This window comes from Azolla caroliniana, unplaced genomic scaffold (assembly GCF_043228905.1).
Source record: "Azolla caroliniana isolate FFs.n. ecotype wild unplaced genomic scaffold, voAzoCaro1.0.p SCAF_5, whole genome shotgun sequence".
Lineage (NCBI taxonomy): Eukaryota > Viridiplantae > Streptophyta > Polypodiopsida > Salviniales > Salviniaceae > Azolla > Azolla caroliniana.
This window is the reverse complement of record NW_028230440.1, coordinates 17,679,682-17,706,604: the sequence shown is the minus strand read 5'-3', so window position 1 is coordinate 17,706,604 and position 26,923 is coordinate 17,679,682. Positions and strand designations below refer to the sequence as shown.

Genomic DNA, 26,923 nt, shown 5'->3' with positions numbered 1-26,923 from the left:
TCGTGGGGAGTCGTTACGAAATCGGTGTCCCCACATCTTGACCGGAGACTTCGGTAGTTCGGCCGGCATGGCAACATGAGACCGAAAGAGATGGAAGATGGAGGCGGGAGCATAGCAAGGAGAGCAACAAGGAGTTCGGGAGAAGTACAAGGGATGAAGCGGAGAACGAAGACCGGTCCTATGGGTCACCTCACACCAGGCTAGAGACTTTGGCAGTCGGCATCGGATCCGACTTAAGACCAAGATACTGACGGTGGCGGCAGCAGAATGGGACCCGGCAATCCAGAGAATGATAGACAGACCCGGATGAGAACCGGGCGGAGCGGACTTCTGGATAACCAATCCGGGAGGGAGGAGAGAGCAGGCCTACGAGGAGGCCGGGAACACGGTATGTTGGTACCATGGGAAAGGGTGTGGAGCAAGCCACCCTCTCGACTTACGGAGAAAGACGACTTGGGATAAAGGTCAGAGATACAACGAGCCCTAGGAGGATCCTTCACACTGGTTCTGGAGACTCCTGCGGTTGGACCGAGAGCCGGCGTGAGAACTAGAGTAATGAACGGTGGCGGCGAGGGGACTAAGGCGAAGGACTGCGGATGGGCTGTCAACGGAGATCCTCACACCGATCTGGCGGTCGGCCGGTGTGAGTCCTATAGGAGAGAACGGTGGCGGCAGGTGAACGTGACCAACAGAAGAGGCCGACACGGAGGTTGGGACTACGGCGAGAGGAAAACGGCAAGTGGTGCTGCCGCGACCTTACACACACCGGTTCTAGACACTCCGGCAACCGGCAATGAGAGCCGGCGTGAGACCTAGAGAGAAGGACGATGGCGGTGGCAAGGCGTGCAACCGAAGACGGCAAGGGGGAGGTCCCACGAAGAAACCCACACTGATCTCGCGGTCGACCTAAGAACCAGCGTGAGTCCTATAGGAGAGAATGGTGGTGGTAGGAGAACGTGATCGGACGACAGAAATCAGAGCGAAAAGAGGTATGAGGCCGGCGAGGCGGCCACGAACCGGATACTGATCCGATAGGCAGAGTCGGCAAGACAAAGATTGGATGCGCTTGGTACACGAGTCGGCGACCCAACAAAACGGAGGCCCGAGAAGGATCCTTCACACTTGCCCGGAGACCTCGGCTGTTCGGCCGACGTGGCAACGTGACACCGAGGGTAATGGAAGGTGGTGGCAAGGGGACGAAGGCGGCAACAATAGAGGCACCGGCCAGCCAAGGCATTACGTGAACGAAGGAGGCCATGTGGGCCGGGACGCGGCAAGGGTGATCTTCCGGTAAGTTGCCGGGGACACCCGGTTAAGGAGCGGTGTGCCGAGCCGGAAAGGGCACACCCGAAAGAGGAACGGAAGACATGTGTGTGGCCATCAAGGGCCAACGTGAAGCACGAGTAAGAGATGGTGTTCGGCACAGGCGGTGCCGAACAAGGAAGGCGAAAGACAGCACACGGAGGTGCCGGGAATGTGAAGACGTGCGCGCGTAAACAGACTACACGGGATGGAGACCGGGAACAAGATCGAGGGTTGGAGAAGGATCCTCCACACCCGCTTCGAAGATCTCGACGGCTCAGTTGGAGTGGCAACGACTGGCGTGGCGGGCCAAACCCGAGATAGCAAGCTGGTGGGGGCGAGGGGACGACGACAAGCAGAAGGCTCCAAACCGGTGGTAGCAGCGCAAGAAGAAACTGGGAAAGCGGGCTACTATGGGGTGTTCCTCAGATATGGAGGGCACCGGTATGCGGAGAAGCGGCGATGCACGATCTGGCTGGGTGAGGGCCGACGACACGTGCATAGGACGAAACCAGGGTTCAGCAGGGGCGGAGGTGAACACGAGAAAGGGGAATGCGCGGCACACGGAGGTGCTAGAGCAGGAATGCCGGCGTGGAGATAGGTTGCCGGTTCAAGTGATCTCGCGTAGAAGGCCAGAGAGGGATCGTCCACATTGGTTCCGGAGACCTTGGCAATTCGGCCGCCGTGGCAGCGTAAGACCAAGGAGAAGGTAGGTGGTGGTGAGGGGACGAAAGTGATGGAGATCAGCATGGAACGAGAACCGGGACGACACGAAGGTCGACGGAGGCCAAGCGGGCCATCATAGGTGCTCTTCGGCCAGAGGACACCGCGTATTCGGAGGAATGAGAAGCGTGCATGAGGTCGAAGGAAGGGCCAACGACGGAGCACGTGCGTTATGGAACCACGACGAATGATCTATCGACGGGTCGAACTAGCCTACGGAGAGGCAAACGCAGAGAAGGAACCGGAGCTGACGGTTCGGACCAGCGAGGCCAACGACAGCCGGAATGCGGATTACGAAAGACCGGTTCCTCACTGGCCGGAATCTCTCACCCTTCTCCGAGTTGGCACGTACCGGTGGACGTGCGGTTTGGTGGGTGCGGATGTCATGAAGATTCCGGGCCATAGTGACAAACCAGGGAAATATCAGAGGAATCGGCAAGGTGCGCCATGTGCATCCACTCTTGTAAAACTTGTATAGGGAAATGGGGGTGCCTTTATGACGCCCAACGGCAATAAAGTCGGTACGGACGATCCCATGTATCACAGGATTTATCCCACATAGTCACGCGACCCTCACCTTGTTCTATAAAAGGGAGGGCGCGCTTCTTGTACAAGGGTTCCCACCCGTTGGGTCCCAAACAATTTTGTTCCTCATTTTGAGGTTCTGATTAGTGTTAATGAACTTTTGTGTATAACGTATTTCTCTATGCTCTATTAGGGTTTCATCTTGGAGTGTGTGTTGTCTTTGTTTTCTGTTAGGGTTTCGGTGTCTTCTGTGTGCGTGCATAGGTGGTGTGTTCGGTTGTGGCAGGTGGTGTGCGGACTGTCTGTGCTTTCCTCAAGTTCTTGCTTGTTGGCTCTCAGCACTCCGCTGTCCGGCATGTCTGCGAGTGTGTGTGTAGGTGCTGGCTTCTGCCGCTTATGTAGAGCCTGCACGCTAGGTGGTTCGTTGGTAGGTCTCCCTCCTTGGCGTGCAAGACCCCACTCGGTTCAGCGAGCCCATGTGCTCCTTGAAGGCGGCTTGGCACAAGAGATGGTCGTTTTGGAAGAGGCATGCCTTGTATGAGGGTCCCGTTGTGCGGACGAACCCGAGAGCTCCTCGACCGGCCCTAGAGTGCAGGCTCCCTCTTCCCCTCTGTGTGGAACTGGCATCGCAACGAGCGGTGCGTGTGTAGGTGTGTGCATGTCTTCGATTAGCATAGGTTCCGAGGGCGGGTGCGTGTGTGGTCGCCGGTGTAGAGGTGCCAGTTGTAACTAGGTGTGTATATGGGTGTGTGCGTGTGTGCGGGCGCGGTTAATCGGGCCGCGTCCCGTGCCTCTTTTGGGCCCCTTGTACATACGGGCGAAAGGGGTGGCAAGGACGAGGGTGCGCTCTCTCGCTTCCCGTGCGGTTACCGGTCACGTCCGGAGAGTATCCGGGATCGAACCGGCTGGCAACGCGGCAAGCTCTGAAAGATTCGGGTCCTCGACAACTCCTCACCTCCTGGTCCATGACCTTGGTGGTCCTGCCCGGATCCGACATGCCAGCGCGGATATCCGCGACAACGTAAACTGAGAATGAGGAGACAAACACTTACTATTCTCAATAGAACACCGCCATACACCCTTAAACCCCAAAAAAGGGCATATATATACATGGTTTGGTTGGCTAGTCCCATTTCACACCGGGCCGGTCATTAACAATGTTCCAAAGCAAAAACCGCTCACAAAAGGATGGGAAAAATGAGTTGTAACAGCAGCAAGTACTAGATATTACCTTAGTTTGGCAAGTTTCTGCAAATAGCATACGTAGAGAGGGGCAAAAAACAAACAAAAACAATTCCTACCATAGACGATGTCTTTCATGAAGCCCTTCGCTCTGATACCATTGCTGTATGAGCAAGGAAAATTGGACGAGTTGTTGTTTTCTATTTTTCCTGCAAAGAAGAATATTGAATAGCATAGAACAAGACACACATGAAATGTTTTTGGTGGGCACAACAAAAAACCTTCATTTTGTATTAACTTATATACTTAGTGATAAATAGTGAGAATTACCTTTTTGGCCTTTCTCACTATGCATCATTCAACTGTTCCTTCGCGTGAATCTCAAGAGCTTGTGGGAATGGCGAGGGAACGGATTCTCACTTTCTGATTTCTTTTCTTTTATCTGTCTGTAACTGTTGCTTTGGGAGAATCTAAGGAGCTCGCGGCAATGGCGAGGGAGAGGATTCACATTTTCTGATTTTTTTTCTTTGATCTATCTATAACCATGACTTCAAGAAAAGCCCAAGGAACTCGTGGCAATGGCGAGGGAAAGGCTTCGCAGTTTCTGATTTCTTTTCTTTAATTTGTCTATGCCTTCAGGAGAATCCACTATGGCGAAAGAGTATTGAGTGGGAGAAGCCTCACTAATGTTGCCATTTTTCAGACAATTTATGTGTAGCAAAATTTGAATGTCTTGGAAGATGACGTTGAGCCCCGATGAGGGTTTGAGTCTTAAACGGTTTGGGTTTGATACTCTCAAAACAAACCCAACCAAACCGAAGCAATTTTGAATGAATGAATGAGTGTGTGGGTAAGAGCGAAGCAAATGTTTGCTTAGTATAGTAGCCTTGAAATGGGTGTGTTCTTCATATACAATGTTTTCTCTCCATTCAACACGTTTTAGCGTTATTAGTGGAGCAACCTTATGGCTATTTTCATGTCATCAATTAACTTAGGGTTTTGAATAAATTCTGTGTCGATGTGCACGGAGAGATGGTGTGTTTGAGGTTTCAGGAGTAAAAGCATGTGAAGAAACTATGATCAAAGAGGCATATGCCTTTAGTCCCTGTGCAACCATTCATTGCATGACCGCCTCTCCAATCCATGATTGTCTTGTCATTACAGTAAGGTCATTTTAAGAAGGGGGTCTGTGAATGGATTACAAGAGGGGGCATTCCAATGAAGGGGAATCCATAAAACTCACAAAATTGCATCAACAAGAGGTGGTGCAACCATTGAATGTATAAGCTAGCTTCATCAAAATTCGTTGATGCTATTGTACTTCTTACTTGTTAGCCCATTTGGATTTTGAATCTTGTCTCTTACTTACCCCATGTAAAAGGGGCTTAACCAATGTATCTCGTTAGTTGATTTATATCTAAAATCTTTGTATTAGCAAACCTTATCAATGTTTTAGTGTTATTACTTAACTTAGGATTTGGAATAAAAAATTGGCAATTTGTGTGCGAAGATGGTGTATTTGAGGTTTCGGGAGTGAATGCATGTGAAGAAAACGTGATCAATGCCACATGGGTCGTCATTTCATGAGTGCCCCTTGATTGCACAATGCCCATACATTTCATGAATGCCACTTCAATCCATGAACACTCTTTCATTACATGAAGTTAATTCTCTGAAGGGACTACATGAGGGGTTATTCCCTGAATGGGGAATCCACAAAAGGATAAGCAATGTGTAAAGAATCGATGGTGATTCTTGTGCAGTGGAATAGACTAGAGATATGTGTTGTGAGTGTGTGTATGAGAGAGAGAGAGAGAGAGAGAGAGAGAGAGAGAGAGAGAGAGAGAAAACACAAGATAGATAGATTAGAGAGACAATAGAATACTCAAGACGATGTATATTACAAAGGAGATTAACTGAACTAATTAAAAAGTAGGAGGAGAGTGCTTTATATAGTCACTCTCTTTCTTCATTAACTACCGAAGCTCATGGGTCATGGGGAATGTGAAAACTCATTAGTTATGTGTCATAGAAAATGATTCTATGACACATAGTAATTGTGTAGATAAGAGTGGTGACTTTTGACCTTTGAGTGCACACTCTCAAGGGTGTGTTCACACACTAGACTAGGTTGAGCTTGATTTTCATCACGCCCCCTCAAGTTCAACTTTGGTCGGCTACTTCGGTTGATGTCCGCTTTGGCTCGTATCCGGTTTGGACGGTATCCGATTTTCGCTTGTACTCCCCCTCAAGCTTGGAAAGTCAGGGACCGTCAATCCAAGGTCTGAGAGGAATTGCCGAAGCTTGTTGGCTCCTAGGGCTTTGGTGAAGATACGACCATTGTCACTCTCATATATTCCAGCACCTAATTTCTTGTTATTTCAGGACCTAATTAATCAGAATAAGTGCTTAATACATCGTAAAATAAACATAGTTAATACCCCATAGCATAAACATCAACCGGAAATCGGATAAACATTTGAGAGTTTGCCACAATCATATATTCCTTTTCCAAAACAATTAACTTTTAAGAAATAATTGCATCAATTAACTTGTTGTTTGAAATACATGTTTTATGACTCACAAGATGATGAGATGCATGCATACTATTTACATAATGAAGTCTTCTTAACTAGAGTTTAAGACTAAGATAAGTATAACATAACTCATGTTATGCATGAGTTCATAACACAAATACTATTCATTTACTTTTTCCATAAAAAACGTCCCCATCAATGAAATTTAAATCTGCTAGTTCTTCAAACCATTTATCAAGCCTTATTAACAGATTGGTATTCATGTTAAACGTTTCAACCCATATAAAACCTTAACATGGATCAATTTAAGACTCCCTTAAAGATTGCCAGAACATACAAACACAATTTATGTTTAGCATTTTCCATGATGAATAACTTATGTCAACTCAAACTGTATATTTTGCAGCTCCTGGTTGGTCATTTTACAAGCCCAGCCTGGATGTTGCTAGTCCATTATATCATTAAAACATCCACGCTGGGCTTGTAAAATGACCAGAAGCACTTGGTTGAAACCATTGGTCAGAACATTACAGACCCCAAATATGCAGGTTCTAACCACTTGGCTAACAGGGCTAGTGTAAATATTTCAGATTCATGTTATCATGTCATGTTTATATTATTTTAAGATTCCTATTCAACATTAATCTTCATACGTGCGAATTTAAGATGGCTAGAGTATACATTCAATTAACAGTACTGTATAGAAATAACCACTTTATAGAAATATGTGCAGACATACCGAATGAAAGAGAAGATGGAGAAGACATACCGATGGAAGGTGATGTAGAGAACAACAAAACGACATTTCGAGTGCGCTGTGAAGACTTGAGTTGGAAGGCGGAAGACCAGAGTGCGTTGTGAAGACCTGCGTTGTCTCAGTTGGAAGGCGGAAGAGGAGACGCCTAGGAGAAGTGCCAAAAGGATTTAATGTGGCGTCCTAAATTAAATGTGAGGGGGAAATAGCCCCCAAAACAGTCTTGAATATGCAGCAACTGTCCCCCCACCCATTCCTTGACTTTAATGCAACGTACACCACTCCCTAAAAAGATTTTAATTATTTTCGATTTTTTTAAAAATCACTCAGTATTAACAGTACTCGTGTTTTTTTTGGCCAAAAACAGTACTTTATTGGTACATCGTAGCGTGCTTCAACCCTGGTGAGAGTGGGCATCCTTGCTTAGCACCAATAATGCTATTGAAAAAAATATGAAAGTCTATCTCTCATACACACACAACATATAACCTTCTCATATATTCGGGAAATTGCAAGCATATATTCACTTGGCACCTCAAGTTCTTCCATCCACCTCCAAAGATGCTCACGAGGTACCATATCAAAAGCTTTCTTAAGGTCTACAAAGCAACAATATAAACCTTTACCTCTAAGGGGACTTTCCTCCATTAATACTCGAAGAGTGACAACATGATCAATGGTGCTATGGTGTTTTCGAAAACCAGCTTGTCCATAAGCTCTCTTACCATTTGTCTCTGCCCATACACTCATCTTTTATTCCATTATACATACAAATAGTTGTGCCATTAATGAGCCAACCATGATGGTTCGATAGTTGTTTACATTATTTACATCTCCGCCTTTATGTAAAGGTTTGATCCAATTTGTAGTCCAATCATATGGCATACCATGTTGCAATGCATCATTAAACATATCACATATCCATATATGTGCTTCCTTTCCCGTCCATTTGAGCATTTCAGCTTTTATACATTGAAGATCGCTTGCCTTTCGAGAGGCCAATTTCTTAAGTTCTATGCATATATCTTCAATTGTAAAGAAGGGAGACATATGTGAAAGAGAACCATAACACATCATCTTTCTGGCAAGAGATAACTCGTATAAATTCTTACAATGCATAGACAAGTCATGAAGAGTTAAGTCACCATAACTCTGAACACGTTTCCCCTTTAGATTTCCCCAAAATTTAGCACATGCATGTGCTTTCTCTTGTGTTTGGAGAAGTTGTTGAGTAACTTCCCATATTCATCTCTTTCTTTGAATAAGCCTTTTATAGTCATGCAAATGCTTTTGGTAATTTTCTTTATCCTTAACTACATCCAAAACCATAAGGCACTTTCGAGCTTCATGACATTCTTTATCAAACCATTTTTTCTTACATTTCTTGGTGCATTTCCATGATGTGCGATTGGTCGTAAAGCATTTGTTTGTACAAGAGAGAATGACATTCGTAAAAGCTTCCCATTTGCATTCTAGTGTGGCACCATGTTGTGTCTTTGTCATTTGTAACATATCCTCAACCTCAACCATCTTGGAATACATGGGCGCTCGCTTAAGATTCATGCTCAAGTGTGTTTGTTTACTATCTTCAATGACCTTCTCGCAATCAAACCTATGCATACATTTAAGATCAATACATAAATTTTCCTATGATCGGATTCTGGTGTCCATTCCCTTAGTGAGAATTTATGTACACGATCCAAAATACCTTCGGAAAGTAGCACATAGTCAATCACACTATTTCCATTGTGTTTTCTACATGTAAAGCCGTTAGTATTGGGCCATAAGGAAACACCATTTGCAATAAGCAATCTGGTACTATTGCACATTTGTAGGAGTAGTTTCTCAAATTGGTTTGGATCTTTTTCATCGCTAGAAGATCGACTATACATTTGCATATCCTCTTGCATCCTTGAGATATGTGGCATGAAAGATTCTTGTGAATCAAGGTGGAAACTTCTTGTACAAGCATTCATGTCACCAAAGACAATAACTTCCCCTTTGGATTTGGAATAAGCAATATCATCTTCTAGATTTGAAAAAGGTTGATCTTTATCCAAACAAGCATAGAAGTTAGAATCGAGAGAGAGAGAGATAGAGAGAGAGAGAGTATTAATGGCCTTGTCCTATGGATAGACCAACGACAAACAAGTTTGGGTGAGGATATATTGAGGGTGGTGTGAAGAGTTGTAAAGAGAGGTTGTGGATGGGGTTGGGTGGGGGGGCTAAAGAGGGGTGGGTGCAAGGTGAGATTTGTCATCGTGCTAAGTGTGTTGCATAAACGCAAATGCATGTGCTAATCAAGCAAGACCACGAGGAATTTGAACTAAGGAAGAGTTACTTGCAACAATGTCTCTCAAAAATTTCGTGCATTGTGTTGAGAATCAAGCTCAACCTAGTCTAGTGTGTGAACACACCCTTGAGAGTGTGCACTCAAAGGTCAAAAGTCACCACTCTTATCTACACATTAACTATGTGTCATAGAATCATATTCTATGACACATAACTAATGAGTTTTCACATTCCCCATGACCCATGACCTTCGGTAGTTAATGAAGAGAGAGAGTGACTATATAAAGCATTCTCCTCCTACTTTGTAATTAGTTCGGTTAATCTCCTTTGTAATATATATCGTCTTGAGTATTCTATTGTCTCTCTAATCTATCTATCTTGTGTTCTCTCTCTCTCTCTCTCTCTCTCATACACACACTCACAACACATATCTCTAGTCTATTCCGCTACACAAGAATCACCATCGATTCTTTACATGGTATCAAAGCAGTTTGGTAGCTTGATCTCGCCCATTTGTGTGTGTTGAGCTCTACGCCAACGTTCAAGAAGAACCGGCTCATCGCTATCGTAGTGCGACTACATAACACATATTCAAGAGAGAAGAAGAAGGAAGGAATCTACATCAAACACCATGAATACTCAAATGGGGAGTGCTCTCCCTAGCGAGAAATTGGACCGAAACAACTTCGCATGTTGGGAATACAAGATGCACCAATACCTTGTCAGCCAAGGTTATTGGAGTTACATCAAGGGAGCACAAGAAAACCGACCTGACCCGGAAGACGCCGACTACTCAACATGGGAGCAAGCGGCGAGTCGAGTAATGTATTGCTTGGCGACATGTGTTCATGACCACATGCTCGGCTACATTCGAGAAGCCACGACGCCAAAGGAAGAATGGGAGAATCTAAGGAAGATATTCGCCGCCAATACAACGGCATGAAAGCTTCAATTCCACCAAGAGTTGAACAACATCCAACAACAGGACATGTCCATCACAAGCTACACCTTGAGGATCAAGGAGCTTTGTGAGGCACTCGGCTCGATAAGCGTCAATGTGGAGGATGAAGAAATGGTGCAAATATGCCTCGGTGACCTTGCACCACGGTTCGGCGCGATGCGAACTGCCGTACTAGCATGAGAGAATCCACCCTCCTTCTTCGATCTTCAATCCATGTTGTTGGTCGAAGAAAATCATGTTCGAACAAGGAGCAACGCCTCGGAAGGCCACATGCTCTACACGCATTCGGATGGAGGAAGAGGACGCGACGCGACCGTGCAAGAAGAGGCCGATTCGGCCAAGGACGAGGTGGACGAGGCCCGACTTATGAAAACAACTCGCAATTTCAGCATCAAGACGGAAGCCATCAAGGAACCTTCGGAAGAAGGGGGAGCTTCGATTCCGGTCCGAGCCAACAAACCTCGATCAAATGCGATTATTGCGAAAAAATCGGCCACCATGAAGAAGAGGAGTCGGCTTCCACAAGCTGACAACTCACCAATTACGCACCAACTCCGACTATGAAGATCATGGTGGAATGTTTGTAATGAGACATAGAGCAAATTCTATGTTGGCTTCTACTTCGACTAATGCCTCCAATCCGGAAGATGTATGGTTCGTCGACTCCGGTGCTTCGAACCATATGACGTCCCATCGAGAATGGTTCAAAAACTTTTGAGAGCCGGATCGACCCATTTATGTCGAGACTGGAGACGACACCACTCATCTGATTCGGCATGTCGGCAATGTCCCATTCGGGAAAGAAGGTGAACAAACTTGAATAAAAAATGTCTTACATGTACCCACCATAACAAAGAATTTGGTCTCGGTCGGCCAAATTGTGGAGCAAGGGATGCAAGTTCGATTCAACCAAGGAGGTTGCTTCATCGAGAAGGAAGGCCGACTTATTGCTCGTGGTCGAAGGGAAGGCTGAATGTTTATCCTCGAGGTGAACGAGGTAAAATCGGCAATGTTTGCAAAGGGCCTCAAATTCAACACTGACATAGAGCTATGGCATAAAAGAATCGACCATATCAATCTCAACAAACTCAAGGCTATGTAATCGAAAGGAGTCGTCATCGGGCTCCTGAACTTCAAAGAGAAAGAGATTGAAGGAGTATGTGAAGCATGCCAATTTGGCAAGCAACATCGGCACCCGTTCCCGAAGGAGAGGATTGTGAGCAAAGGTCTATTGGACTTAGTCCATTTGGATGTGTGGGGACTGGCACAAACGACTACGTTCGGAGGATGTCAGTACTATGTTACCTTCATCGATGACTTCTCTAGATACACATGGATCTTTCCCATGAGGATGAAGAGCGAAGTGTTTACAAACTTCCAAAAATTCAAAACGAAGTCGAAAAGACAACTGGGCGTCATGTACGATGTCTTCGGTCAGACGGAGGAAAGGAATACTTCTCTGATGCGTTCACGGCATACCTTCGACAAGAAGGAATTCGGCGAGAATTCACTTGCCGACACACCGCAATAGAATGGTGTCGCGAAAATACGACGAGGATACGTGAACTTGAGGCAGAACCCCGGGGCCTCCGACTAGAGGATATCACATTCGTGCTTTTATATTTTTAACAATTAACGGAAATAAGAAATTTAATCATTTTCATTAACAAAGGAAAAGAAATTACAATATGTCCCAAGATTGGGGTTCAGAAGTTTTAGGTTTACTGAGATTAATAGAAAAGAAAAATTAGGAGTTTTGAGAGATATGACTTCCGTAGGGAAAATTAGGGTTTTTGAGTGTTATGGCCTTTACTTTATTTTACTTTACTTCCACATGACCTTTACTTTACTTTACTTTACTTTGGTTCAGCCACCTGATCGTATAATCCGTAAAGTTTAGCCCATGCTTTGATCCGTTCAGTCCGGTTCTGGTTCTGTCACCGTCCGGTTCTGGTTTGATCGCCGATTCCATCCGATTGCCGGCTTCGTCCGATCACCGGTCGCCGGCCCCATCCGGTTCGGTTCCGGTTCTATCGCCGCCCAGTTCCGGTTTGATCGCCGGTTCCATTCGGTTGCCGGCTCCGTCCGATTGCCGGATCCACCCGGTTTTCGGTACTACCACCGACCGATTTGAGTTCCTTTACCGGCCGGTTTGAGTTCCATCACTAGCCTGTTCGAGCAACTTAGCCACATTCGACGACTTAGCCACATATGTCCTTCTAGACAAAAGTGGCCCAAGCCTATCTATTTCTTTTGTGCTCTTAACATATAGATGAAAAATGATGGTTCTCAATCTGTTTATATAGCTGGCTTCTAAAGTTTCCTATCTATGTGGGATATTTCAAAATTCTATTTTCCTTATCTTCTCGAACTTCATGTCCACCTAACTTGATATGTAGTTGTCCATTTTATATATAGTAAAATGTGTTTTGAAGCTTATGAGTACATCCATCTTTCTATAACAAGCCACTAATCTAATCTAAAATATTTATTTCATTATTTTTTTACATAGTTTTCATATCGTGTGTGAAAAACCACACGCCATTCACCCCCACCAGACCTGCACATCCACCAATATGTGCCAATTGTAGTGAGGTTCCTCTTTTGATTATTCTACTTCATCGATGTTTCTTGTTTATACCCGAACTGCCGTTGCCATCCGATCCACCATATTCTTCGTTCACTCTTTGCATTTTCGTGGCTAGTTGCCATGGCTCCCTTTGTGCATGTGCCACCATCATCTCGACCGTCTCCGTGGTCATCTAACTTTCTTTTATCATCCTTTCTTGTTCCATGCATGCCTTTCCAAGGCCTTATCGAAATACTATTGTTGAGTACTCTTAGTGGTTCATTCTTCAACTGCATGCTCATCTCAAGGTCCTTAAGTGAACACATTTCATGCTTCTCACTTTTTCTACTTTCGAGGTATACTTTAGAGTTGACCATGACTTCTTTGTTGCACGCACTAGTTTCAATCCTTGCTTCCTTGCCACCACCGTCCTTCTCTTGGGTTTTACATTGTTTAATGCCCAAGTCTCTCAAACGAGTGCAAATGGATTTATATGATTTTGTAGATGGCTTTTGCCTTTGTCGCGCTACCCTTAACCGCTTCCACCTTATGGTTGTCCACATTGGCTTTGGCCTTTGTTTCTTCGCCGCCACCTTCCATCTCTTGGGTCTTACATTAGTTAATGCCCAAGTCTCAAGAACTTTTGTGGGGAAAGTCTCTTCATGATCGTCGTTAGCAATGGGCCCGGTTCGGTTTCTTGGCCTTGAAACCAAACCAAACCAAACCAAACCAAACCAAACCAAACCATTTATTAATAAAAAAACCAAACCAAACTGTTTTAAAATTTATGAAGCCATTTAAACCGAACCGTTTAGAGTCGAACCGTTAAACCAAACCGTTTAAAGCATAGGAGAAACCAAACCGTTTACGAAAAATTTAAAACCAAACCAAACTAGTTTATCATAAATAAAAACCAAACCAAACCAAACCATTTTTTATTGATATTAATCATTATACTTATTATAAATTTGTGTGAGAAAATCATCATAAATTTATTCATCATACTCATCATAAATTTTGTCATCATACTTATTATAAAATTTGTCATCATACTTATCATAATTTTGGTCATCATACTTATCATAATTTTGGTCATCATACTAATCATAAATTTGATCATCATACTAATCATAAATTTGATCATCATACTAATCATAAATTTGATCATCATACTTATCATAATTGATCATCATAAATGAAAAAGAGACTCTACATATAATACATATAAAATTTAATAAGTTAAAACAAGAGTTTAAAATTAAAAGTTGAAAGTTATAGGTTATAGAAAATATTTATGAGTATTTTTTAACCTATAAACCTATAAACCTTTAAACCTTTAAACCGAACCACACAAACAGAAACCACTAAGCCGCTAAGCCGCTAAACTGCTAAACCGGTCAATTCAAAACCGAACCGAAACCGATTAGTAACATTTGAAACCAAACCAAACTGTTTAGTTATCTTTGAACCTATAAACCGTTAAGCCATGGTTTTTCGGTTTGGTTTGGTTTGAGCAGAAACCGGGCCCATTGCTAATCGTCGTCTACCTCTTCAGCTTGACGTTAACTTCTTCTTTGCATGTGTTAGCTTCGGCCTTCACTTCCTCGCCGCCACCTTCCGTCTCTTGGGTCTTATGTTTGCTTTCCGACGCATCTGCTCAAGTCTCTAGAACAAGTGTGGAGAAAGTCTCGACACGGCCATCCACCATTGACTCGTCCATAGCCACACTCTGACTCGACGTCGTTTTTCATGGCTATCTCCTCAATCATGTCGGCCTCACACTTTTTATCTCCCTTGATCATGCAAGCTTTGCTCATGCTTACACCTTCATCAATTGATGTTTCAGACACGACGTGTGTTTCGAAACATTTGGTTTCGCTTGAAGTGGCATTCGCCACCCTCGATTCATTGGTTTCATTCTTCATCATTGTTTCTTTCCAAGACGAGAAGGCGTCTTGTTCCACACCTTCTCCCGTGGTGCTGTCGTACCGAACTTGGGCCTTCATATTGGCCGTATCATTACTCCACCTTTGTTAGGAGGTCTCTTCTTCCTTAATAACCATTTTAATTGGTTTTGGTTCCATTATAAGATTCTCTTTGGCCTCGACTTGCACCTTTAAATTCTCATATGCCTCGTTTATGAAGGCCTCTATGTCGAGTACCACTGAACCTTCCCACTTCAAGCTCTCTTCTTTAGGTGGTAGTTTATAGTTGCTTCCTATCCTCCTTTCACCACCCGTCGTGGGTTGTGTTCTTGCCGATGAGAATCTTATCTTCCTCTTATCGTGTAGTTGACATTCTCTTTCCACTTTCATCCAATCCTCGGTGAGGCCATTTGCTCCATCGTCATCCTCAAGTCGGATTCCGGTGGCCTTCCTTTCATTCCGATCAATCGATTTCACGAACATTAAGACTAAATTATCTTCCCCCACCAATCTTTGATCCTGCTCCGAGAGTTGTGTAAAGTGACACTCGAACTCAACGAAAGCATGCAAGCCACTTTGGTGGGTCTTTAATGATGATACCCATTGGCCGAACTCGTATAGACTACATCTCTTCGGCTCTTTGTATCTATATGCCTCCATGAGATATCCTCCTACCGCCTCGTTTCATGTCGGGTTCACCAAAGTTGTCGCGAAAATATGACGAGGATAAGTGAACTTGAGGCAGGACCTCGGGGCCTTCGACTAGAGGATATCACATTCGTTCTTTTATATTTTTAACAATTAACGGAAATAAGAAATTTAATCATTTTCATTAACAAAGGAAAAGAAATTACAATATGTCCCAAGATTGGGGTTCAGAAGTTTTAGGTTTACTGAGATTAATAGAAAAGAAAAATTAGGGGTTTTGAGAGATATGGCTTCTGTAGGGAAAATCAGGGTTTTTGGGTGTTATGGCTTCCGTAGGGAAAATTAGAATTAGGTTATATGAGAGATATCACTTCCGTAAGGAAAATTAGGGTTTTTGAGTGTTATGGCTTTGATAAGATAAGAGAGCTAAGAAGGAAAAGAAAATAAAAATTGGAGAGAGGATTGGAATATTATGGAGTTCTCCGTTGATCATAGCTTCCCATGATCCTTTGCATGCGTCCCCTTTTAGTTGCATGGCCTACATTTTTAGTTGCATGCCTTCCACGTGACCTTTACTTTATGCATGGCCTCCACCTTTAGTTACATTCCTTCCACATGACCTTTACTTTATTTTACTTTACTTTAGTTCATCCACATGATCCTATAATCCGTAAAGTTTAGCCCATCTTTGATCCGTCCGGTTTGTGTCTGTTCAGTCCGGTTCCGGTTCCGATTTTGTCACCATCCGATTCCGGTTCGATCGCCGGTTCCATCTGATTTCCGGCTCCATTTGGTCGCCGGTTGCCGGTCACCAGCTCCGTTCGGTTAGGTTCCGGTTCGATTGCCGATTCCATCTAGTTGCCGGATCCGCCCGATTTTCGGTACTATTACCTACTAGTTCGAGTTCCTTTACCGGCCGGTTCGAGCAACTTAGCCACATCCCGCGACTTAGCCACATCTGTCCTTCTAGACAAACGTGGCCCAAGCCCATCTATTTCTTTTGTGCTCTTAACACATAGATGAAAAATGATGGTTGTCAATCTGGTTATATAGCTGGCTCCTAAAGTTTTCTATCTATGTGGGATATTTCAAAATTCTATTTTCCTTATCTTCTCAAACTTCATGTCCACCTAACTTGATATGTAGTTGTCCATTTTATATGTAGTAAAATGCGTTTTGAAGCTTATGAGTACATCCATCTTTCTATAACAAGCCACTAATCTAATCTAAAATATTTATTTTATTATTTTTTTACGTCGTTTTCATATCGTGTGTGAAAAATCACACGACAACGGTGTAGCCGAACGCAAGAATCGGCACATCCTCGAATTAGCAAGGGCCAGGCTAAATGAGAAGCATATGCAAAGGTGATATTGGGTAGAAGTTGCAAATACTGCCGTCTACCTCATGAACCGGTGCACAATATCCGGAGTGCACTAGGTCACCCCGCATGAGAAATACTATGGGAAGAAGTCGGATATATCCCATGTAAGGATATTCGGCTCCATTGCATACGTGCACATTCCCGATGAGAAGCGGTAGAAGCTTGACTGAAAATCAAAGAAGTGCATCCTCGTGGGGTACTCACTAGAGCAAAAGGGGTACAAGGGCTTCAACCCCTCTACTCGGAAGACTCGTGTAAGTCGGGATGTCGTCTTTGATGAATCGACATCATGGTACAAACCCGAGTCGACTCCTCCTGAGCCATCTACGGACGACCTCGACAACACAGAAGATGATGATCAACTAAGGTCAATAATCAAAGAGAGTCCGATCTCAACCAAATTTAGCAGACCACAAGAGCCTCCGAGCAACCAAAGCTCATCTCGGCCAAGTCCAAAGATGGACAAAGGGAAGGCCAAAATGCCAGAATATGAGGACGATCACTTCGACGGCAACGAATCGACTCATCGACTCGATAGTGAGTTCGATGGCTTTGATGTGTCTCTTATGAGGTCACCCGGAGTTGAGAAAGCACTCACATCAACAAATGAGAAACTCCGTCACTCCACCCAAGAGAAGAATCCGGTTAGCCGATTCGGCTACAACGACTATATGGCATACCACTATGCCTTTTTGATGAAGGTGGCAGTAGTTCGAGAACCGGAGAGCTTTGCCGAAGCCGCTAAAGATCCGCGATGGGTCGAAGCGATGAACGAGGAGATACAAGCTCTCAACAAGAATGAGACATGGGATCTCATCCCTCACTCACTGCACAAGAAGGCAATCGGTTCCAGATGGATATACAAAGTGAAGTATAATGTCAACGGTTCCGTCAACTGCTACAAAGCTCGACTCATAGCAAAGGGCTACGCACAAACACAGGGCATCGACTATGAAGAGAACTTTGCCCCGGTGGTAAAGATGACAACCGTGTGAACCGTGATCGCACTTGCAGCGGCGAAAGGGTAGCACCTCCACCAGATGGATGTCAAGAATGCCTTTCTTCAAGGTGAATTAGAAGAGGAGGTGTACATGATACAACCACCCGAATTCAAATCCAACATTCATCCGAAAGCCATCTGCCGACTCAAGAAGCCCCTGTATGGCCTTAAGCAAGCACCACGTGCTTGGCACTCAAAGATAACACAATATCTTCATCAAATCGGCTTCCGAATGTCAAAATCCGACAATTCTCTCTATGTAAGAAACGATTCCGAAAGTCTAATCGTCATCATCCTATACATGGATGATCTGGTCATTGGAGGCGAGCATCTAATCGACATCAAGAAGGTCAAATCCCTCCTTTCTAACAAATTCAAGATGACGGACATGAAAGAGCTCCACTACTTCCTTGGCATCGAGGTAATTTGGACTCCAGTTGGGATTATGATCTCCCAATGGCAATACATTCTCAACTTGTTATACAAGTTTGGGATGGCTGAGTGCAAGTCTGTGGTAACACCTCTCGACCGAAACCTCAAACTAGATGCCAATTCTGGCACCACAGAGTGTGAGCCAACTTAATATCGACAACTGATTGGTAGTCTTATCTACCTCACGATCACTCAACCAGACCTGAGCTATCCGGTCGGCCTTCTTAGCCAATTCATGCAAACGCCATGAGATATCCATTTGGATTGTGCTAAGAGAGTGCTACGATACGTGAGTAGAACGATGGACTATGGCATTCTCTATAAGTCGGCCACACCAATTCAACTCGAGGGGTACACAGATGCCGACTGGGCAGGCTACAAAGCCGACTGATGATCAACCTCTGGTTTCGTCTTCTCCCTCAAAAGTGGAGCCATCTCCTAGAGTAGCAAGAAGCAACCAATTGTAGCTCTTTCAAGCACAGAGGCCGAATATAGGGGCGCAACGGTGGCTGCATGTGAAGCCGTATGGCTTAAGAGGATATTGAAGGATCTGGGCATTCCCATCAAAGATCCAATTCCCCTTTACTATGACAACATGAGCAATATTAATCTGGCTCGGAACCCGGTGTTCCACGCACGCACGAAGCATATTGAAGTGCACTATCACTTCATTCGAGAGTGCATTCAGGCTGGTGATGTCGACCTTCAACATATCACTGCGAATCTTCAAACAGCTGACCGAGGTGTCCCTTAGCAAATCTATGTCTGAGAGGAGCAAGAGACAGGTGGTTCTTCACATAGTCCGTTATTTACCAGAAGTAATTGAGAGATTTAGCTTGGAGGATTGTAGGGATATTATCTCTAGAGTGTTGCACCATAAACTTTTGAATGAAGACATGGAGAATATTAAGTTTAGGGACCAATGTGTTTCAGAGGAAATTGTAGAGTGTATAGATGTCATCCCTACACTTAGTGAAAGGGGTAGAGAGCATAGATAAGCTTGTTGCAAAGAGAGCAACCCTTCACATGGTTGTAAATGGTACAACGAAAAATAATATAGTGATACTAAAGTTTCCTTAGCACTTGGTATCCAAAGAAGGAACTTGAGGAAGCATCAGACAAATATACAATCAAATCAATTTAAGTGCTTGAGGTTAGGCCGTAGACGACGATGTGATGCATTGTCTCATGAGATTATTGAGGAAGTGGGTTCCTTTTGAGCAAAAAACACAGGTGTCTCACTGAATAAAAAAGATGTATGTAGACAACGTATAAGTGGGGGTAGGTACCATATTCACCCAAGACACTTCTTGGAGATGATTGAGGTAATTCAACTTTTTATCTATTTGGTTTTAAATATTTTGTTGTTTACTAAATGCTTCTATTAATGTTGTGTGTACCACATTAAAATGGACATGTTAAGGCTTGGCGTGAACAATATGCGTACTGATTCTTGTCGAACACAGTGCTCGGCCACCACCGAGGAATAGGATCAACTCACAGAAAACAGGAAATACAAAATGCACGAAGACAATAGAGAGAAGAGTACACAGGATGTTTTACGTGGAAAACCCTAAATGGGAAAAAACCACGGGAGTCCTCAAACTCCAACTATCACTATACGCAGAGATGTACAATGGTGAAGCTACAAGGCAACAACCTTGAGCTCACTGTCTTCGCCACAGGCGGCGGTAATACACAGAGGCAACGACCTCTTCGTCTCTCTCTCTCTCTCTCTCTCTCTCGGCTGCTCACTTAGCTCCCTCTAAGTGGAAAAACCAGAAAAATGAGTAACAACTTACAGCAACGCTAAACAGTTTGCCCTAAGTCATATTTATACACATATGACTTTCGGGCTATTTACAAATATAGCCTCAAGGGCCCTTGGCAAACATATTCACAAATATGTCCCCGCATCCGGATCTCTCTCCGGGTACATTCATCATCCGGCTCCGTAGCCGGGGTCTTCATCATCCGGCTCCGTAGCCGGGGTCTTCATCATCCGGATCCGGAACCGGGTCTTCCTTCCCGATTCCCGGACATCCGACCATCCCATCCGGAGGGACCGTAATCCCAACAAACTCACCCTTCACTTCGGCATGGGATGTCTTTCCAGTCCGACCCTCTTCCGGCACGCTTCCAGCTTGTCGGGTGTGAGCACTTTGGTCAGCATGTCTGACCCGTTCTCGTCCGTGTGGATCTTCGTCAGCACGAACTCCTGGTCTTCTATCCTTTCCCGGATCCCGTGATATCTTCGCTGGATGTGCTTCGTCCGGGAGTGATAGGCCGCGTTCTTCGCAAGGTGGATGGCACTCTGACTGTCGCAGTAGAGTCGGTACTCCTCCTGCCGGATACCGAGCTCTCTAATGAAGTCCTTCATCCATATCATTTCCTTGCCGGCTTCAACAGCCGCCATGTACTCCGCCTCCGTGGTTGACAATGCAACCGTCTTCTGCAGCCTCGACTGCCACGAAACAGCTCCCCCTACATACGTCATCACATACCCTGATGTGGACCGGCTGGTATCTGGATCAGCCGACCTATCCGAATCGGTAAAGCCGTCGAGTTCAGGCTTACCGGAGCCGAATCGGAGGCACACGTTTGCCATGCCCTTCAGGTATCGGAGTATCCACTTGACCGCGTTCCAGTGCTCTTTGCCGGGATTGCTCATATACCGGCTCACCACTCCGACTGCGTGTCCTATGTCCGGTCTTGTACACACCATTGTGTACATCAAGCTTCCGACGGCAGAGGCATATAGTACTTTCATCATGTCCTCCTTCTCAGCCTTTGTCTTGGGGCTTTGCTTGCTGGACAACTTGCAGTTTGCCGGGAGGGTTGACCCGACCGGTCTTGCTTCCGACATGTTGAACCGGTGAAGCACCTTTGTCACGTACTTCTCCTGTGACAGCCACAACTGCTTCTTCTTCCGGTCTCGGATGATGTGCATCCCTAGTATTTGCCTCGCCGGACCCAGGTCCTTCATTGAGAAGGTTCGGTGAAGTGCTTTCTTCAGCGTCCGTATCTTGACCTGGTCCCGTCCGACGATCAACATGTCGTCCACGTACAGGAGGAGTATTAGAAAGTCTCCTCCTTCGAACTTCTTCACAAACACGCAGTGATCGGACTGCGTTTTGTGGTACCCTTCGTCGGTCATGAAAGAGTTGAACTTCCGGTACCATTGCCGGGGAGCCTGCTTCAGTCCGTAAAGGCTCTTCTTCAACCGGCATACCAGGTGCTCCTTCCCTTTCTTCTCGAATCCTTCCGGTTGCTGCATGTAGATCTCTTCTTCGAGGTCACCATGAAGGAATGCCGTCTTCACGTCCATCTGTTCTACCTCGAGGTCCATGCTTGCCGCTATGCTCAGCACCGTCCGGATGGAGGTCATCTTCACTACCGGGGCAAATATCTCGTCGAAGTCGACGCCCTCTTTCGAAGTGCCCGCTTTCCTTTCGGCAACTCCACAAGTTCATATGTGTGGTTCTCATGCAGGGAATCCATCTCCTCCTGCATGGCACTTAACCACCTGCGGCTATGGGTGTCGAGCTTTGCTTCTTCAAAACTCTCCGGCTCCCCCTCGTCGGTTAGCAGCACGTGCTCAGGTTCCGGAAATCTCCGGGGGTCCCTTCTCTCTCTTAGAGGATATCTCCGTTCCGGAGCTTCGGTAACCGGCTCCTCCGTTTCCTCTTCATCCGAATCCATTTCGGGATCGGGGCCGGTTCCGGTATCAGTTTCATCTTCCTCGGCTGATTCTGTTTCTTCACCGTCTTCGGCCGGATCCTCGAGTGCTAACCGGTCCCTTGCCGGTCGGGACTGCTCCTCGTAGATTTGATCCTCACCGGTCGACTTGGAGCTCTTCATCTTCTTCTCCGACTCCCAGTCGGCGAGTGTCTTGTCCTCCATGAAGATGATATCACGACTCCGGAATATCCTTTTGTCGACCGGGTCCCATACTCGGTAGCCGAACTCGTCATCGCCGTAACCGAGGAATATGCATGGCCGGGTCTTTGGATCTAGCTTTCCTCTCCGGTCCTTTGCCACATGCACATATGCGAGACACCCGAACACCTTCAGATGCCGGTAGGATACTTCCCTACCGGTCCACACTCTCTGCGGCGTGTCTCCGTCCAAAGGTACTGAGGGTGATCTGTTTATCACGTATGTCGCCGTCGACATTGCCTCAGCCCAAAACCCCTTGGGTAATTTCGCATGCGCCAGCATACTCCAGACCCTCTCCATTATGGTCCGGTTCATCCTCTCGGCCAGCCCATTCAGTTCCGGCGTCTTCGGCACAGTAAACTCGAGCCGGATTCCCTTCGAGCGATAGTACTCCTCGAACTGCCCCGGTATTCCCCTCCGTTATCTGCTCGTATCGCTTTCAGCTTCTTGCCGGATTCCCTTTCCACTCTCGCGTGGAGTTCTTTGAAGACGCACAACACTTGGTCCTTTGTCTTCAACGGTGCCGTCCACAGCTTCCGGCTGTGGTCATCAATGAATGTCACGAAGTACTGGGCTCCGCCATGTGACTTCGTTTCTACTTGACACACGTCAGTGTGCACCAACTCCAATGGTGCGCTACGTCTCGTCGGTGGCCTTGAGTGGAAGGAGGTTCGGTTCTGCTTACCGGCCAGGCAATCGGTGCACTTCTCCAGGTGCACATGCTTCACTGGAATAAGGTTGTCTTCTGCAAGCCTCTTCATCCCCTTCTCACTCATGTGGCACAGTCTCTTGTGCCACAGCTCACCGGCAGTGTCGGCTGCCACGTTCAACTCCTCCGGACACAACCGGGCATTCATAAGGTACAGTGTGTTGACTTTCCGGGCCCGTGCCACTATCAGGCTCCCCTTGCTGAACTTCATTACGCCGTTCCGGATGCTACCGGTGTAGCCTTCATCGTCTAGCCTCCTGGCCAAAATCAGGTTCAATCGAACCTCCGGAACGTGTCGGACATCCTTCAGCAACATTTTGCATCCGGTTGATGTCATCAGCCACACGTCTCCTATGCCGGCAATCCGGCACGTACCTTCATTTCCCATCCGAACACAGCCATGCTCACCGGCTGTGTAGGATGAGAAGTATCTTCTTTCCGGGGTCAGGTGGAACGACGCTCCGGAATCGACCACCCAGGTAGTCTCATCTCCGGCAATGTTTAGTTCACCTTCTTCGGTGATGAGCATGATCTCCTCTTCACTTGCCGCGAGTGCCGTCGTTCCTTTCCGGTCCTGCCCTCGCCGATCCGGACCTCTCCGGTCCGTGGCTCCCCGGTATGCACCGTTTCGCTCCGGTGACTTCTTCGAATCGGTACCGTCGGTTCCGTTGTCTTTCCGGAAATGCCGACAGTTCTTCTGGAAGTGCCCCGGCTTCCCACAGTAGAAGCATGTAGGTCTTCCCCTCGACTGCGACCGTGTCCCCGACTTCTCCCGTCTTTGCGGACTCCGGTTCCGTTGTCTTCCCCGTTCCGATTCGGTAAGCAGCGCCTTCGAGTCGGAGGCCGGTTCTTTGTCTCTCCGACGCGCTTCTTCATTTAGAATACTTGTCTTTACCGTTAGTAAAGATAAGTTCTCTTCCTTACAGGAGGTGCTGAGAGTAACTACCAAGTTCTCCCAGCTCTCCGGAAGGGTACACATCAGCATGATGGCTTGCATTGCGTCATCCAACGGGAACTTGATCGCCGCAAGCTGGTTCACGAATCCCATGAACGTGCTGACGTGTTCGACCATGCTCTCGCCGTCCCGGTACTTAAGATTCACTATCTTCCTCATCAGGGAGGTCCGGAGCTCTCGCCGTCCCGGTACTTAAGATTCACTATCTTCCTCATCAGGGAGGTCCGGGTCAGAGCATTCTTCCTCTCATACAGTCCGGACAGCTTCTGCCACATCTCATAGGCGTTCGTATCGTTCGCCACATGTTGCAGAACACTTACATCGACATATTGCCGGATCGTCGCTACGGCTTTCCGGTTCAGGAGCTTCCACTCCGACTCTATTACCCCCTTGGGTATCTCGGCATTGTCGATCGGTTCATACAGGTCTCGGACGATGAGAAGGTCTTCCATCTTTATCTTCCAGTCGGCGTAGTTCTGTGAGTTCAACACCATCATGCCCGGAGGCCCACTACCGCCGCCTTCCATTTTCTGTGTTACCGTTGCTCTGATACCACTTTGTCGAACACAGTGCTCGGCCACCACCGAGTAATAGGATCAACTCACAGAAAACAGGAAATACAAAATGCACGAAGACAATAGAGAGAAGAGTACACAGGATGTTTTACGTGGAAAACCCTAAATGGGAAAAAACCACGGGAGTCCTCAAACTCCAACTATCACTATACGCAGAGATGTACAATGGTGAAGCTACAAGGCAACAACCTTGAGCTCACTGTCTTCGCCACAGGCGACGGTAATACACAAAGGCAACGACCTCTTCGTCTCTCTCTCTCTCTCTCTCTCTCTCGGCTGCTCACTTAGCTCCCTCTAAGTGGAAAAACCAGAAAAATGAGTAACAACTTACAGCAATGCTAAACAGTTTGCCCTAAGTCATATTTATACACATATGACTTTCGGGCTATTTACAAATATAGCCTCAAGGGCCCTTGGCAAACATATTCACAAATATGTCCCCGCATCCGGATCTCTCTCCGGGTACATTCATCATCCGGCTCCGTAGCCGGGGTCTTCATCATCCGGCTCCGTAGCCGGGGTCTTCATCATCCGGATCCGGAACCGGGTCTTCCTTCCCGATTCCCGGACATCCGACCATCCCATCCGGAGGGACCGTAATCCCAACAATTCTAAGGGTATACACGGGGATGGGTGTGTTTGCACTTGTGAGGTATGTAGACCAAATGGGAGTGGTAATAGATATAATGCGCGAAACATGACTTATGCAACAGTTTCTGAGTTATGGAGGTCTTTTGTTTGTGAAAAAAAACCATCATCTGAGTGGCATAATCGTACATGTCTTGTCAGAACATGTAAGGTTTGCCCACAACCGTTATTTTGTAGACCGGAGGTTGACGTGGATAACTGTCATATTGTGAAATGGAAATATTTAGAGTATGTGATAGAAAATATAGGTAAGGGTCTCGTTGTAAGCGTATCAAGGAAGTATATAAGGAGACATGTGCTGCTACCCTTGTGTCAAAGTTTAAGAAGCAATTTGGGGAGTTCATTCCACATAACTTTAGGAGTTATTGGCAAAATTCACAGTTCAAGGAATGTATAAATAACTTACCATTGGATGTTATGGTATTTGTTATTGACTTTGCAGAGAACTATACCTTTAAAGTTCAAAATGAGGTTCAGTCAATAAATTAGAACAATGACCAATGTACAATACTTGTACATATTTGCTATTGGAGAAAAGATCACTGGTGAGTTACATAAGAAATCAATATTCTATATTTCAGATGATAAAAAGCATGATACGCTATTTGTTCAACATTGTTTTAAGCTTCACCACCTAGATTTATTGTCCTTGGGTGTTAACTTTTATCGCCATTGGGTTTGGTCTGATGGTGCAGCCTCGCAATTTAAGGCGGCTCTGTCCTTCTACTTCATTGCAAGGTAAGGAAATAATCCATATGATTGGTACTTATAACTGGAAGTCTATTTTGGTAATACTTCATAGTACATCATCTATTGCTTGAGTTTCCTACTAGTACGAATATTATATGAACAGTCATAAAAAATGTTTGTATAAAATACAATTAGTAATTCTCCTACTACATGCACCAGTACTGTGTTGAAATGTTTGTACTAATTATGGGGTAAGTCTTGTATGTATGGTTCAAAGCCTTGAAAAGTATCCTTATTTTACAACTTAGTAGTATCATCCCACATGCACAAGTACTGACTATGGTTCAATGCCTTGTAAAGTACCCTTATTTTACAACTTAGTACTATCATCCCACATGCACAAGTATTGACTATGTTTTACAACTTAGTACTCAGATCCCGCATGCACAAGTACTAATTGATAGCTTTGTGGTGTCATCCCACAGGCAAGAGTACTAATTTGTAACTTAGCATTGTCCTCTCTCGTGCATTAGTACTAACGAATAACTTAGTACTATCTTCTTTTGGTCATTACTACTCATTTATAACTTTGTTCATTAGTACTAACTTTCTTCATTAGTACTAATTAGGATGGGTCTCTCTAGTGCATTAGTACTAATAATAACTTAGTACTGTCCAACTTTGTTCATTAACACAAGTTTATAACTTATGATTGTCATGGCCCATTAGTACAAACATTAGTACTAATTATTAGCATGAGAACTATCCAACTATGTTCATTACTACTAATTATTAACTTAGTACTGTCCAACTTTGTTCATTAAGACCAAGTTATAACATAGTGTTGTCCGTAGGCTAGAAATGTAATTACAAATTATGTAAACTTGCCGGTAGGTAGAAAGTAGGTGAGGAAATAGGTAGAACTAAATTTGTCGAGTTTTGAGCCCCTCACAATCAACCGACGGCTCGACTCTGTGTAAAGAACAAAACTATATAAGCCGAGACCTGCATACCTCGGAGAGGGGAGATATACCTAGATTATTAGCAGGATTAATATAGTAGCGCTTAGCTCTGCATGAGACTGTTTCCAGCCGTGAGCCGTGTACTCTATTCACGGTGAGCTTTCTCATTTAATATAAATCTCGCTCTTACTGTTCCTTCATCTGTGTGTTC

At 45.4% G+C, this 26,923-nt stretch overlaps 1 pseudogene; it reads right to left on the bottom strand.

The window, feature by feature from the left end:
• Positions 1 to 7,622: 7,622 nt before the first annotated feature.
• Positions 7,623 to 15,253, bottom strand: LOC147864263 (uncharacterized; annotated as a pseudogene).
• Between the last annotated feature and the right edge of the window lie 11,670 nt (positions 15,254 to 26,923).